Source organism: Nothoprocta perdicaria, unplaced genomic scaffold, assembly GCF_003342845.1.
Source record: "Nothoprocta perdicaria isolate Ctin4 unplaced genomic scaffold, notPer1 scaffold_4, whole genome shotgun sequence".
Classification (NCBI taxonomy): Eukaryota; Metazoa; Chordata; class Aves; order Tinamiformes; family Tinamidae; genus Nothoprocta; species Nothoprocta perdicaria.
The window spans coordinates 7262505-7273807 of NW_020455643.1; the positions used below are offsets into that span (position 1 = coordinate 7262505).

Below are 11303 nucleotides of genomic sequence, written 5' to 3' on the forward strand. Positions count from 1 at the left end.
GGGGGGGGATAAACACGACAAGGAACTTGTATAGATCGTGGAGGGGAAGCAACTACACAAAACTTTTAAAAAGTTCTAGTGAAAACGGTGGGAGCTTTGCAGAAAGTTCGCGAAAGTCTTCGCCGATAATATTTAGAGCTAGACTCAAAGAGCGCAGAGGAAAAAATGTTTTAATATTTGCAGGCAACTTTTGTACAGTATTTATCAAAATAAACATGGCAATCAGAATGTCCGCTGGTAATATAGAGAGGGGGAAAAAAACAAACTCGAGGATTTGCCAATTATTTTTTAAAAATAGAGTATACTTGGAACATTGCGGCTTTGGCAGCTGAATTTCTAGCAGCTGCAGAAGGAGAGGAAATTATTTTGCAGCATTTGGACATATAAATTGTTTAGAAATTGTACAAAAGGCAAAAAGTAGGGTGAGTACGCGCAAACCATGAGCTTGGTTTGCTATAAAAGGGCAAACGTTTAGATTCTACTAAATTCTTTTTTTTTACTTATCTTTTTTTTTTAAAAAAAAAAGCAAAAATTGCCATGCAGGTTCACATGCCGTTTGTTAATTTATAATAACTTTGTTTCCAGACTCCATCCTGATCAGAGAAAAGAAAAAGAAAAAAAAAAAAGGAAAAATACCAACCTGAAATTACTGTGTTTGAAATATTTTCTTATGGTTTGTAATATTTCTGTAAATTTATTGTGATGATATTTTAAGTTCTTTTTTTTCCTCATTTTCCGTAGTTGTATTTTAAAGATTCGGCTCTGTATCATTTGAAATCAGTCTGCCGACAGTCCATGTATATATTTGAACTAATACCATCCTTATAACAGGTACATATCCAAGTTAAGTTTTTACTCCATTATGCACAGTTTGAGATAAATAAATTTTTGACATATGGACACTGAAGTTACGTTTGAGTCTTGGATTTATTTTTTGTAACGCAAGATTTTTTTTTTAACAACTCATGCAGTGGAAGGTGGTATCGTTGTGGGCAACCGAGTAGTATAAATAATGCAGTGTATGTATGTATATAACATGTACTATATATTTTTATAGCTCTGTTTAAAGTAAGGTCGCTCTAAGGTGGTACCGGCGGTGGCTGCGCGGCGGGAACGTGAGCGCGGAGGACCCCGGTCTCTTCCAGATCACCTTCCCGCGGCTGGAGCGCGCGGATGGGCGAGCAGGACGGCTCGGACTCGCCCTCGGGGACCACTTGTTGCCTCGTCGGGGCCGCGGCCGGGCCGCAGGGCAGCGCGGAGCCGAGGCGCGGTGAGAGGGCCCGGTCGTCCTGGCTGCGCGTCTCGAGCCTTTGCAATTTCTCTCTTTCCTTTCCTCTTCTTCTCCCTCCTTCCCTTCTTTCCCTTCTCCGCTGCTCCGTGCCGCCGGGCTAAGCCAGGTGCCAGCTCCTCCCTTCGCTTTGGGGCTCCCAAACTTTGTGCCGCCGCTTTGGGACAGCGCGAGGGGCGGCGGGGGGCTCGGCCGGGAGCAGCGAGAAAAGCGGAATTTGAAACCTAAAAACAAGCCAAATGTSAGAGAGTTTCGCACTTCACAGCTCTGTCTTGAACCATATTTCTTAACTTGCCAGCGCGGTGTAGCCTCAATTCGGAGCGTCCCAGCAGCCGGTCGCGGCCCCCACGAGAAGCGGCGGCGCCCCCCAAATAGAGGAGAGCTCCGCAGGCGCGCAGGTACGGTTGCAATCTGTACCCTTGTACTGGCACGAGCCGTCGCGGAAGCTGCGCGGCCGCGGCGCGGGGGGCAGCGGAGCGGTGTGAAGGCCTAGGATTTTGGCGGGGAACGCGCGTAGGGACATGGCGAGTGGCAGCAGGACGAAAAGCGTGTGAACGGGGGGCAACGGTGCTCGGTGCGAGGAGAGGAGCGCGGGGATTGCGCGGAGCGGGGCCGAGTGGGGCCCCACTTTCCTCTCGCCGCTTTTGGTTTCGGTAGCCGGGTTGCACTTCAGCTCAGGGAGGAAGAAGGTGATGGTGGGGAAATCACCCCCAAAAGAAAAAAGTTACGTGGCTGCTCGCGCGATTTGCCAGGCGCGGCCCTGGGCGCCAGGCTCGGTGCCCGGTGGCCGCGTGGAAACTGAATTTGCCGCTCCCGGGGATGCGGAGTCGGGCCGCTCGCCGTGGAGGTAGTTCCCTTTGTCCCTTGTGTATCTGCGCCGTCGCGGGACTTGCGTAGCGCTGCGGTCACCGCAGGTCCCCAACATTTACGATATTTTTTTCTTTATTCTTCTTTTCCCCCTCACATTAATGCAAAAAGTAATACATTTTTTTTTCTCAGAGCCGTATAGGGTTTGTGATGCATGTAGGGATTATTCACGTGGTAATGAGCACTTCCCTGCTCCCGCTTGCCTAGCTGGGGAGAAAATAAAAAACATATATGTGTATATATATATATACATAAAAGAAGGAATGAATGAAAACGGGGGCAAAGCTTAGGATAAAGGCCCAATCGATGTCACGATTCCTTTTTTTTTTTTTTTTTTTTTTTTTTTTAGCGAATCTTAGCCAATTAACAGAGATAAAACCTAGGCCCTTTTTGAAGAGCTGACGGAAATATTTGAGGGGGGGTAGCTGGAGATGTTGGTCCTTTCTCAGCTCTCGTGGAGACGGAGAGGGAGGGCAATTAAACAAAAGGCGCTAAGCCCCATTGTCGAGCTGAGTGCATTCAGCAACTTTTTTTTTTCTTTTTCTTTTTTTTTTTATTGGCAATTTGTTTAAGCTTAAATTGCGGAGTATGATGTAAAATACATGTTATTGAAACTTGATCTCCCTTGGACGGATTCCTTACATCCACCCATCCATCCTTCCATGCATCTATTTATATGTTTATCTATTTAGAGAGGATAACCATGCTTTTTTGCATGTGCAGCTGAATGACTTTATTTTTTAAAGGCTTCCTTGGAAGAACGCCATTGTCCATTGCTAATTTTAAATTAAAGACATTAAATAATCCCATTTACACCTAAGGCGTTTGGCTSGGTCGCGCTTTAGGGCGGCTGAAGTGGGTGGCAGAGCTGGTGCCCGTATTTTCCCTTGGATTATTGGAGACCTTTGGGTCTCTCCATATCTCCTGCCTCTCGCCCACCGCTCCGCGCTCGCGGCGCAGGGCTTGTTCGCTCCGGGAGGGTTAGTGTAACGTTTCACTAACCTTCTCCAGAGCCGGAATGAACCCGAGGATGAGATTATAGTTTCCCCTGTGATTTTTTTTCTTTTTTTACGGCTTTTTAAGGACCGGGGTGTTAAAATATTTTGCGGAACTGGAGAGGTAGATTAGCAGGGTTTCTTGCCAAAGCTGGGAAGCTGGTATTACAGACTGTCCCAGGGGGAAATCGCTCACATTAACCACTAAATGAATATTTGACAAGGGCTCATTCGGGGGTATTATTACTACAAACGGGTCCCTACTGGACTTTCCAAGGGTCAAAGAGCAATGGTTCAATTAATTATTTAGACTGTTAGTAGATTTGGTTGTAATAGCTGTACTTATTCCCGCAAGCGGCAGCTCTTGCGGCGGGGGCGCGGGCAGAGTCCCCGCTCCCGCCGCCCGCCCGCAGCTCTTTTGGGGCTGAAAACGCCATTTTATTCTCGAGGAGACCCAAATCTTCACGTGTCAGACGTGAGGGGCTCTGGATCATCCTCGCAACGGCATTTTGTCCCATAATATCCATCCCTCCTGCCCAACGTGCAGCAGGAGCGTGTATCTGTATCCCGACAGCAGGTTGATAGCTCAGCAATTTAAGTAGTATATAATATAGGTCCCACTGAAAGAAAGAGGCCCATTACTGATAGGCCTGATTAGATACACTTCACTCATTTAAACCCTGATCTAACTCAAATATTAAAATCTAATGCATGCTTTAGTGCACGCGAGATTTGCGAGGATGTGCTCGAAGTGCTGACATATAGATCACGGGGAAGCCTAATCTTGACGGTTTAAAACCCAGTCTGCCTCGCTTGACACGGTGGTTTCAACATTTTTTGTCTTTGGTGGGGGGGTTAGGCGAGAGAAGGGAGGGTTATTTTGTTTAATTTCTACAACAAACATGTCCGCAGTAGTAGATACTAAAAAAAAAAATGTTGGGAGTGTGCGATTAGGTGACAATAATATATGTTGAATGAATAAGAGATAAGCTGCAAGGGGGGAGAGGGAAGCAGTAATTACAAACCCAATTCATTCAGCTTTTCAGGACTTTTGTTGTGGGAGCTCCATTGACGGGCTTCGAGCTGCCAGTTTTCTCACATTAAAAAGAACTGATCAGCGCCTCAGGGGGACAAGCAACACCGCTTAACTGCATAGTGATGGGGTCCTCATTTAGAGCCATTACAACAAGAAAATTAAACAGAGCCTTTGTGTGCACCAGGTTTACTTTTCAATTGCTGACAGTTTATAGCTAACTGCTCAGAGATTGAAGTTTGATTGCGGTTTGATCGCCTGCTAGTTAGCAGCACTGGTTTTTTTTTTAAGTTTTTTTTTTTTTTTTTGATTTGTAATTAAAAACAGATTTTTTTTTTTTCCTGAAAGATGGCACGAGGGAATTTCCATAAGTTCGGTACTATTTTGCTAGTGATGCATCAAGTCCGCTTGGCCAGGAGATGCAGCGCTGAAGTGAGTTCGGGGGAGGCTTGCATTTATTATTTTTATTATTGTTTTATTATTCTATTTTTATGCAGTTCTCGCAGTCGCAGACCGGGCGGTTTGCGCCGGGGCGATGCTCCGCGCCCCGCGCACGGCGCCGCCGGGGGTCGCGGGGCCCGCGCTCGCCCCCGGGCCAGAGGCTCCGGGCCCCGCTCTTGGCCCGCAGATGCGGAACCTTTGCGGGAGACGAGTTGCAGGAGAAGAAAATACAAGAGCACCACAAAAACCCGCGGCGCTTTGACGGGATTTCTATAAGCTCTGCTGCTGAAGCCCATCGCAGATTTGCTGTGGTTGAAACCCTGTGCGTGCGCGTGTGTGACTGTGCGTGTGTGTGACTGTGCGTGTGTGTGACTGTGCGTGTGTGACTGTGTGCGCCTGTGCTCGCTGGGGGAGGGGACGCACCGAAAAGAGCTGTAATTCCTCATTATAATTTGGAAACGTTCCTAGGGAGATCAGCTCGGACATTTATGGCAGGGGAAGGAGCGCGGATTCCCAGGCGGAATAACCCGCATAGAGGAGGCCTTTCCGCAGGAGCTGGGCCGGGGGGTCCCGCCACGGGGACAGCGGGGCCCGGTTGCGACGGGCAAGTTGGTGGCGCAGTTGCCCTCTGGGACCTGCGGTGTCGCCTCGCAGCCCTGCTGCGACGCGGACAACCTTGCTTCTAGTTATTACTATTTCGTTTTCCTTTCTTTCTTTTTTTGAAATTGTTTCTCTTCCAGGCTTTCTATTTGTTTTGTTTGTGCCCCACTCCTCTACCCTTGAGGGAAAAAAAAAATAAGAAAAAGAAAAATGAGAGACTGCTGCTGCCCTCGCGGGGCGTCCCCAAGGAGGCGAAAGACGGTGCCGGGCCGAGCAGCGAGGGGCTCCGGGACCCGCAGCCCCCCGGGCTCATACCCAGGCCCCCTGCGAGCGGTCCCGACCCGACGGGCACTCTGCACTGCCACGATTTTTTTTTAATTTAATTTAATTTATTGCAGAAAATCATGTTTAATTACGCAGGGGTCGCAGCGGGTGTGGGAGAGCGGCCTGGGGCGCCCTGGAGCGGGAGAACACACGGACACCTCGACACAAACCGTGCCGGGCACCCGCCCGCTGCCCCGTCCTGCGGCCACGCTCATTCAGGGGGCGCGCGGGGTCCCCAGACCAGGAGCGATGCGCGTACTCCGGACCCCGCCGGTTGCCTCGTGGTTAATCCGAAATCAATCCGAAATGGACCCGAAATCAACGTGCCCGCGCCCCGCCGGGGCCGCGCAGGCTCCGCGCCGCGGGCGAGCAGASGGGGCCGCGGAAGGAGGTGCGGGACGCGCCCCCGCGGCCTTTCGAGCAACGGTGGCTCCTTTAAGCTCTTGCAAACGACGAAGCTTCGCGGAAGGCAGAGAAATAATTAATGTATTAAAACAAGCAGCGAATTCCTCAGGAGGCACCTTATCAAGCTCAGCCACACCGCCCGCATCCCTCCTCGTATGCTAATGCCCCGTGACGTCACTGGCGCCAGATTGAATGCGAATCAGTTATGAAATTATTAGTTTTCGCTTAAAAAGGGACAATCTGACTTCCTCGCGCCTTCCCGCGAGTTGTCGCTCCGCGGTCCTCCCGGCCCCGTGTCGCACAAGCACCACCCGCCCTGGCTCCGGTGCCGGGGATCCGATAGATTAATCCGGTGCAACGGGGTCTGTCTTATCGATACACACATTACCCTCGAACCCATGCACCTGGATTTCCTTCCACTATTGTGGTAATCAAGAGCCCTCCATGCTTTATTTCTGCCCAAGTCCCACTGTGAGTGTGATTCTTTGCCAGGGCCTGAGGAAAATAAGTTATCCAGGAGTGTTTGCTTTTTTTCTCTCGTAGTAGGAGAAAATGAATTGAAGAGAGGAAAGATTTTTTTTTTCGGTTTATATATTTTTAAAAATYATTATTATTTTGAAAATGAGAGTCACCCAGCGGTGGAGGGCCGAGTGATTTGCGAGGGCAACAATGGGAATTAACACCATTTCAATCGCTGAGGCCACTCTAATTAGATGTCTGGACCGGCAAGATCAAATACCTTAACCCAAACCCCTCGGCTAGGTTTCTTTTGCTTGCAAATACTTCTGAAAAAGAAAAAATCCCTGGAGTCCCCTTAGAAAAGTTTTGTTTGCAACAACTTTCTCCCCGGGTTACATTGGTACGCGCGTCCCCTCCCTTTGTGGCACTGAACCCTTCCTAGCCCTCTCGCGTTCCCTGCGAAGGAGACCCGGAGCAAAACCACGGGACAAAACTGTCTGAAATGTTTAGGGACACTTTTCGGTCTCCTTTTGGCCGTCTCTTTCTTCCCGGTCTCCCGAGAGCAGCTTGCTTTGCTACCATGAATTATGAATAACCCCGCTGCTCTGCCGGGGCAGGTCGCAGCCGCCGCTTGCTCCATTCACCGGCTGCTCCGGGGGGCCCTGGCGAAGTTTCCCCCCTCGTTGCAGCCCCTGCTCGCGGGGAGAGCCCGGGGGGAGCGGCCCTTGCACCGGCTGCCTCTTCCAGCGGTTCCTTAACGAGAGACATAGGGAGAGAAAAGGGAGAGAAAGAGGAAAAGAAAAGAAAAGAAAAGAAAAGAAAAGAAAAGAAAAGAAAAGAAAAGAAAAGAAAAGAAAAGAAAAGAAAAGAAAAGAAAAGAGAAGAGAAGAGAAAAGAGTTGTAAATGGCAGAAAGTGAGTTTTCTGACTAATGAAATCCAAAATGAGTTGCGAATATAAAGTATTGTAAGATTTCTTCCCTGCCCCCCCGACACTGATTGGCAATACTTTTTTTTTTTTTTTTTTTTTTTTTTTTTGTGTGTGTGTGTGTGTGTGTTGGTTTGAAAAGCAGGAAGAAATGTAATGAATTGAGTGCTGTCAGAGATGTCTTCTCTGTTGATGTGGTGAATGGCAGTAGCTCCCTGATCCAGTGCAGGTGCAGTAGAGCTGGGGAATAAAAGAGGGGGGCTCTCTGTTCAGTGGAAAAAGCACATTCCCTACAATAGACCACACACTGCCAGCCAGCACGGCATCAGCTCACACTCTCAGACTTTTTTTTTCGCCTCTTTCCACAGTCCTGAGCTCACAAAATGGCTATACATTAGCACTAGTTAGGGTTTGCTTTTAATGAACCAGTTGTGACTCCTTTTGACCAACATTTAAATCTGCTGTGCTCTCTCTGAAGACAGGTCTGTTTTGATCACATTTTTTTTAAATGGCCCGTTTCCTTACAAGGCAGCTCTTTCAGAGACATCAGTTGAATTTGAGTGAAAAAAAAAAAAGAAAGAAACCTCGATTAATAAAATGTATTTTCCAACTGCTCCTAATGGAGAAAGTTTTTAAATATATATATAATAAAACGGTGTGCGGAGGAGGAGAACCACTGTTTTAACTGGATGAGATGGTCTAATCCTATACACGAACGCATATTAATCCTGTTTAGAGATAACCTGTCTCCTTTTTGGCTTAATACATTATCCCTGCACACGGATAAAAAAAAATACCTTCGAATTAATTCGGCGCAGATAGTTTTTGGTTTTGATTTTGTCTTTTTTTTTTTTTTTTCCCTTGGCATTTTTCCATCCTTTTCTTCCCCACCTTTTCGTCTTCTCCGCGCTCTCTCGGAGGTGGCTGCTCCTGGTTCCTCAAGTTTTATTCGTTTCCTTCGCGGCGCCGCTGCCTCCTGCGCGTCCCGTCGGGCACTGGGACCGGAGCCCCCCCGAGACAAACTCGTTATCGCGATGGACTCGCTCTTCGAGGAAATTGCTCCTTGCTTGCATTAATATATACCTATAAATGTTGCTACGAAAGTTTTTTTTTTCCCGCTAGTCGCGGTAACAAACAGCATCAGCTCCTGCACCACTCTGGCAAAGCCGCTCTTTGCCTCAGCGCGGCTAAACGGGAGAAGCTGACAGCGAACCAGCTATTACCTGAGCTCCAAGTAAACTCCCCCCGCCAACCCCGGCTGATAACAAAACGCGTTCGCAATAAATGACATTAGAAATAATAGTTGGGCTCCAGCAAGTGCCTGCAGCGCGTTTGCAGGGGTCAGATCTTGTCATCCCGAGCACAAAAGAACGGGACTCGTCTGCATATGAGAGAACAGATAATATCGACGCGTCTATATTAAAAAGTAGGGATCGGTTACACTTTGTTTGGGGGCTGATTCGCGCCGTGGCGCTGCCGCCCGTTCCTTGCCGGGAGGGGACACGCGCATCGCCCGCCGGCGCCTCGTTTCTCGCCACAAGTCTCAGCCCCCCAGCTCTGCCCAGCTGCGAAGCGGCCAAGTTGGTGGCTCCGCTCGGGGACCGTCGCGTCGCGGGTGTCACATGCGGTCGGCGACGGGGACGTGCACAGCGCTGTCCCCCCCACCCCCCGCGCCGCCCGGGGCTGCTTCCCGCCTCCCCGCGGCCGCGGTTAATCCGCGCGCGCACACGCCGCACCCAAGGGGCAGCTCCAGCCTATTTAGATCGCCGTGCTTGGGTGCACAAATTTAAGTGGCGAATGAGTTATAAACCTAATAACTGCTCCAATAAAAAAATAATTATTTGATTAGGGCAGAGCAAATCTGCTCGGGTGCGAGGATGAGCCCGCGTTTGCGTTTGTGTGGCGGTTGAAGCTCTCGTCTTGAGCTCAAACGTCTTTTTAAAGGATATTTTAAAAACATTGCTCCGAAAGACACGACAACAAAAACCTCCCCCATCCCAACCCTAAAAGCAATCTAAGAGGAAAAAAMCCCATCACCCTCCTTCACAAAGCACCATGGAGTATTTTTTTTGCGGTATTTTTTTAGGGGAATGAATTGATTTGTAAACAGAAAATCAATATGAGATTTGGGTGGTTTGGGATTAATCGAAAACAATCAACACGGGGGGACCTTTAATCGCGAATGCTTGTACCTCTCTCACTTTTTTGTTTGTTTGTTTGTTTTGTTTTCCTCCCGTTAAGGATGAAGTTTATGCTCCTCTTTCAAGCGTATTTGTGCTTTTGCATTTACAAGGAAAAGTGAGGATGCGACAAGACCAGTCGCGTTGTCCCCTCTATACTTTTAAGGCTAGCATATTGTTTGATTACTAATTCGAGTTAATATGATCTTTATGGCAACATAACAGTGGATAATTGGCCCTTTTTCTGAACAACAATGTAAATCACAATCGCTTTATTATTTAATAACGTCAAACGCTTCGTTGGATTGGCCCCGACAGAGAAGACCTTTTCTTTCTAGGCAGTGTTGTTGAGAAAGAACAATGCAGATCTAATTGTGGAGATTTCAGAAGTTGGCTCCTGTAAATGAACAGCTTAGATATGGAAGTTCCAGCAGATGTCTGCACTTTTCCCTGTGACAAACCTTATAACCCCCTCCCTCCCCCCTGCCCGGGCCTCCCCCTCTCCCCGACTTATTGAAGATTTTTTGTTCTCACATCCTAGCAACAACCTAAATCTTCCAGCCGCAAATGCCCCCCCCCGCCTCGCTGTTACCCGGCCCCTCAGCTGGCGGGCTCGAGCCTGCGCCCCGCATTAGCGGCGCTCACCCCCGCCGCGGGACGGGGCCGGGGGGCCGGGGGGTGCCCGAGGGGCCCGCTCTGTTGCTCCCTCCGCGCAGATGGGCGCAGCGCCGCGTTAGCAGCGCTTGGCAGCCGAGTTGCGCCCGGCGGGTGAAGATGGAAAGTGCCGGGACCCGGCGCCTCCCCCGGCCCCGGGCGCCCCTTCCCCGCTGCCCTGAGGCTCCCGCTGCCCCCGTCCTCGCCCGCTCTGCTGCCCTCGAGTCCCCTCGGGAGGCTCCGCGGGGGACGTAGCGCGGTTCCCTGGCGGGAGGATTAATGGGGGCCGCCTCCCCACCCCCTGCGCGCATTCGCGCGCAACGCGCCACTGCTCAGCCCGGGCACTGCGCGGCTTTCTGCCCTGCTCTCGAAGCAACCTGACTGCCCTGGAGGGGGAGTCCATGGGGACAGCTGAGCCCTGTCCCCTCCCGATGCTTCCCCCCACCTCTCCAAGGCTGTTCTGTTGGAAAGTGGTTGATTTGGAAAACTTTGACCGAGGGGAGCCGGAGCGGGGCCGCTGCGCGCGCGGCCGGCACTGCGCCCGGCGCCGAACAATGCGGGCTTTGATACGCGCCGCTGCTCGGCCGCGGGACAGGAGCTSGGGGGGGCGCGCAGCCCCTCGGAGGGGGTCAGAAGACGAGGTCCAGATACCAAATACTGGATGTTCCCTCCTTTCTGTATTCCGTTTTGACCTAAACAAACGCTCGGGACAACTGCAGCTAAACCCATTTCTGCACCGAGCGCACTGAAGGTCCCCTCTGTCCTTCCACCACTGTCCAGACCGAGATCAAGCCGCTGGACGCTGCGGGGTCCTAGGGCAGGTGCTGGGGCTTGATGTCCCCACCCGGGGGGCGCCTCCCCCGCCTGCGGGGCCTCCAAGACCGGGGGCTGCGGCCCCACAGCCAAGACTTTTCTTTTTTTCTTTCTTTCTTTTACTATTCAAAAGCTCGGTTGATTAAAGCCTTAAATGTCCCGGTCTTGATCACCAAATTGTTTGGTCTCGAAATTCCATGAAACAGAAATCCAGATTCACTGAATCAGGGTTGCAAACCTTCCGCTGTGGGAAGGGACTCATCCTTTCACCACTGACCTTTATGGTATTTCTTGTTTTGTCTCTTAGCGTGGGTGGAA

At 50.3% G+C, this 11303-nt stretch overlaps 1 long non-coding RNA gene across 3 annotated transcripts in view; it reads left to right on the forward strand.

Moving 5' to 3' along the window:
* Positions 1 to 11303, forward strand: part of LOC112952516 — a 104199-nt gene that overhangs the window by 72445 nt on the left and 20451 nt on the right. The window lies entirely within an intron of this gene.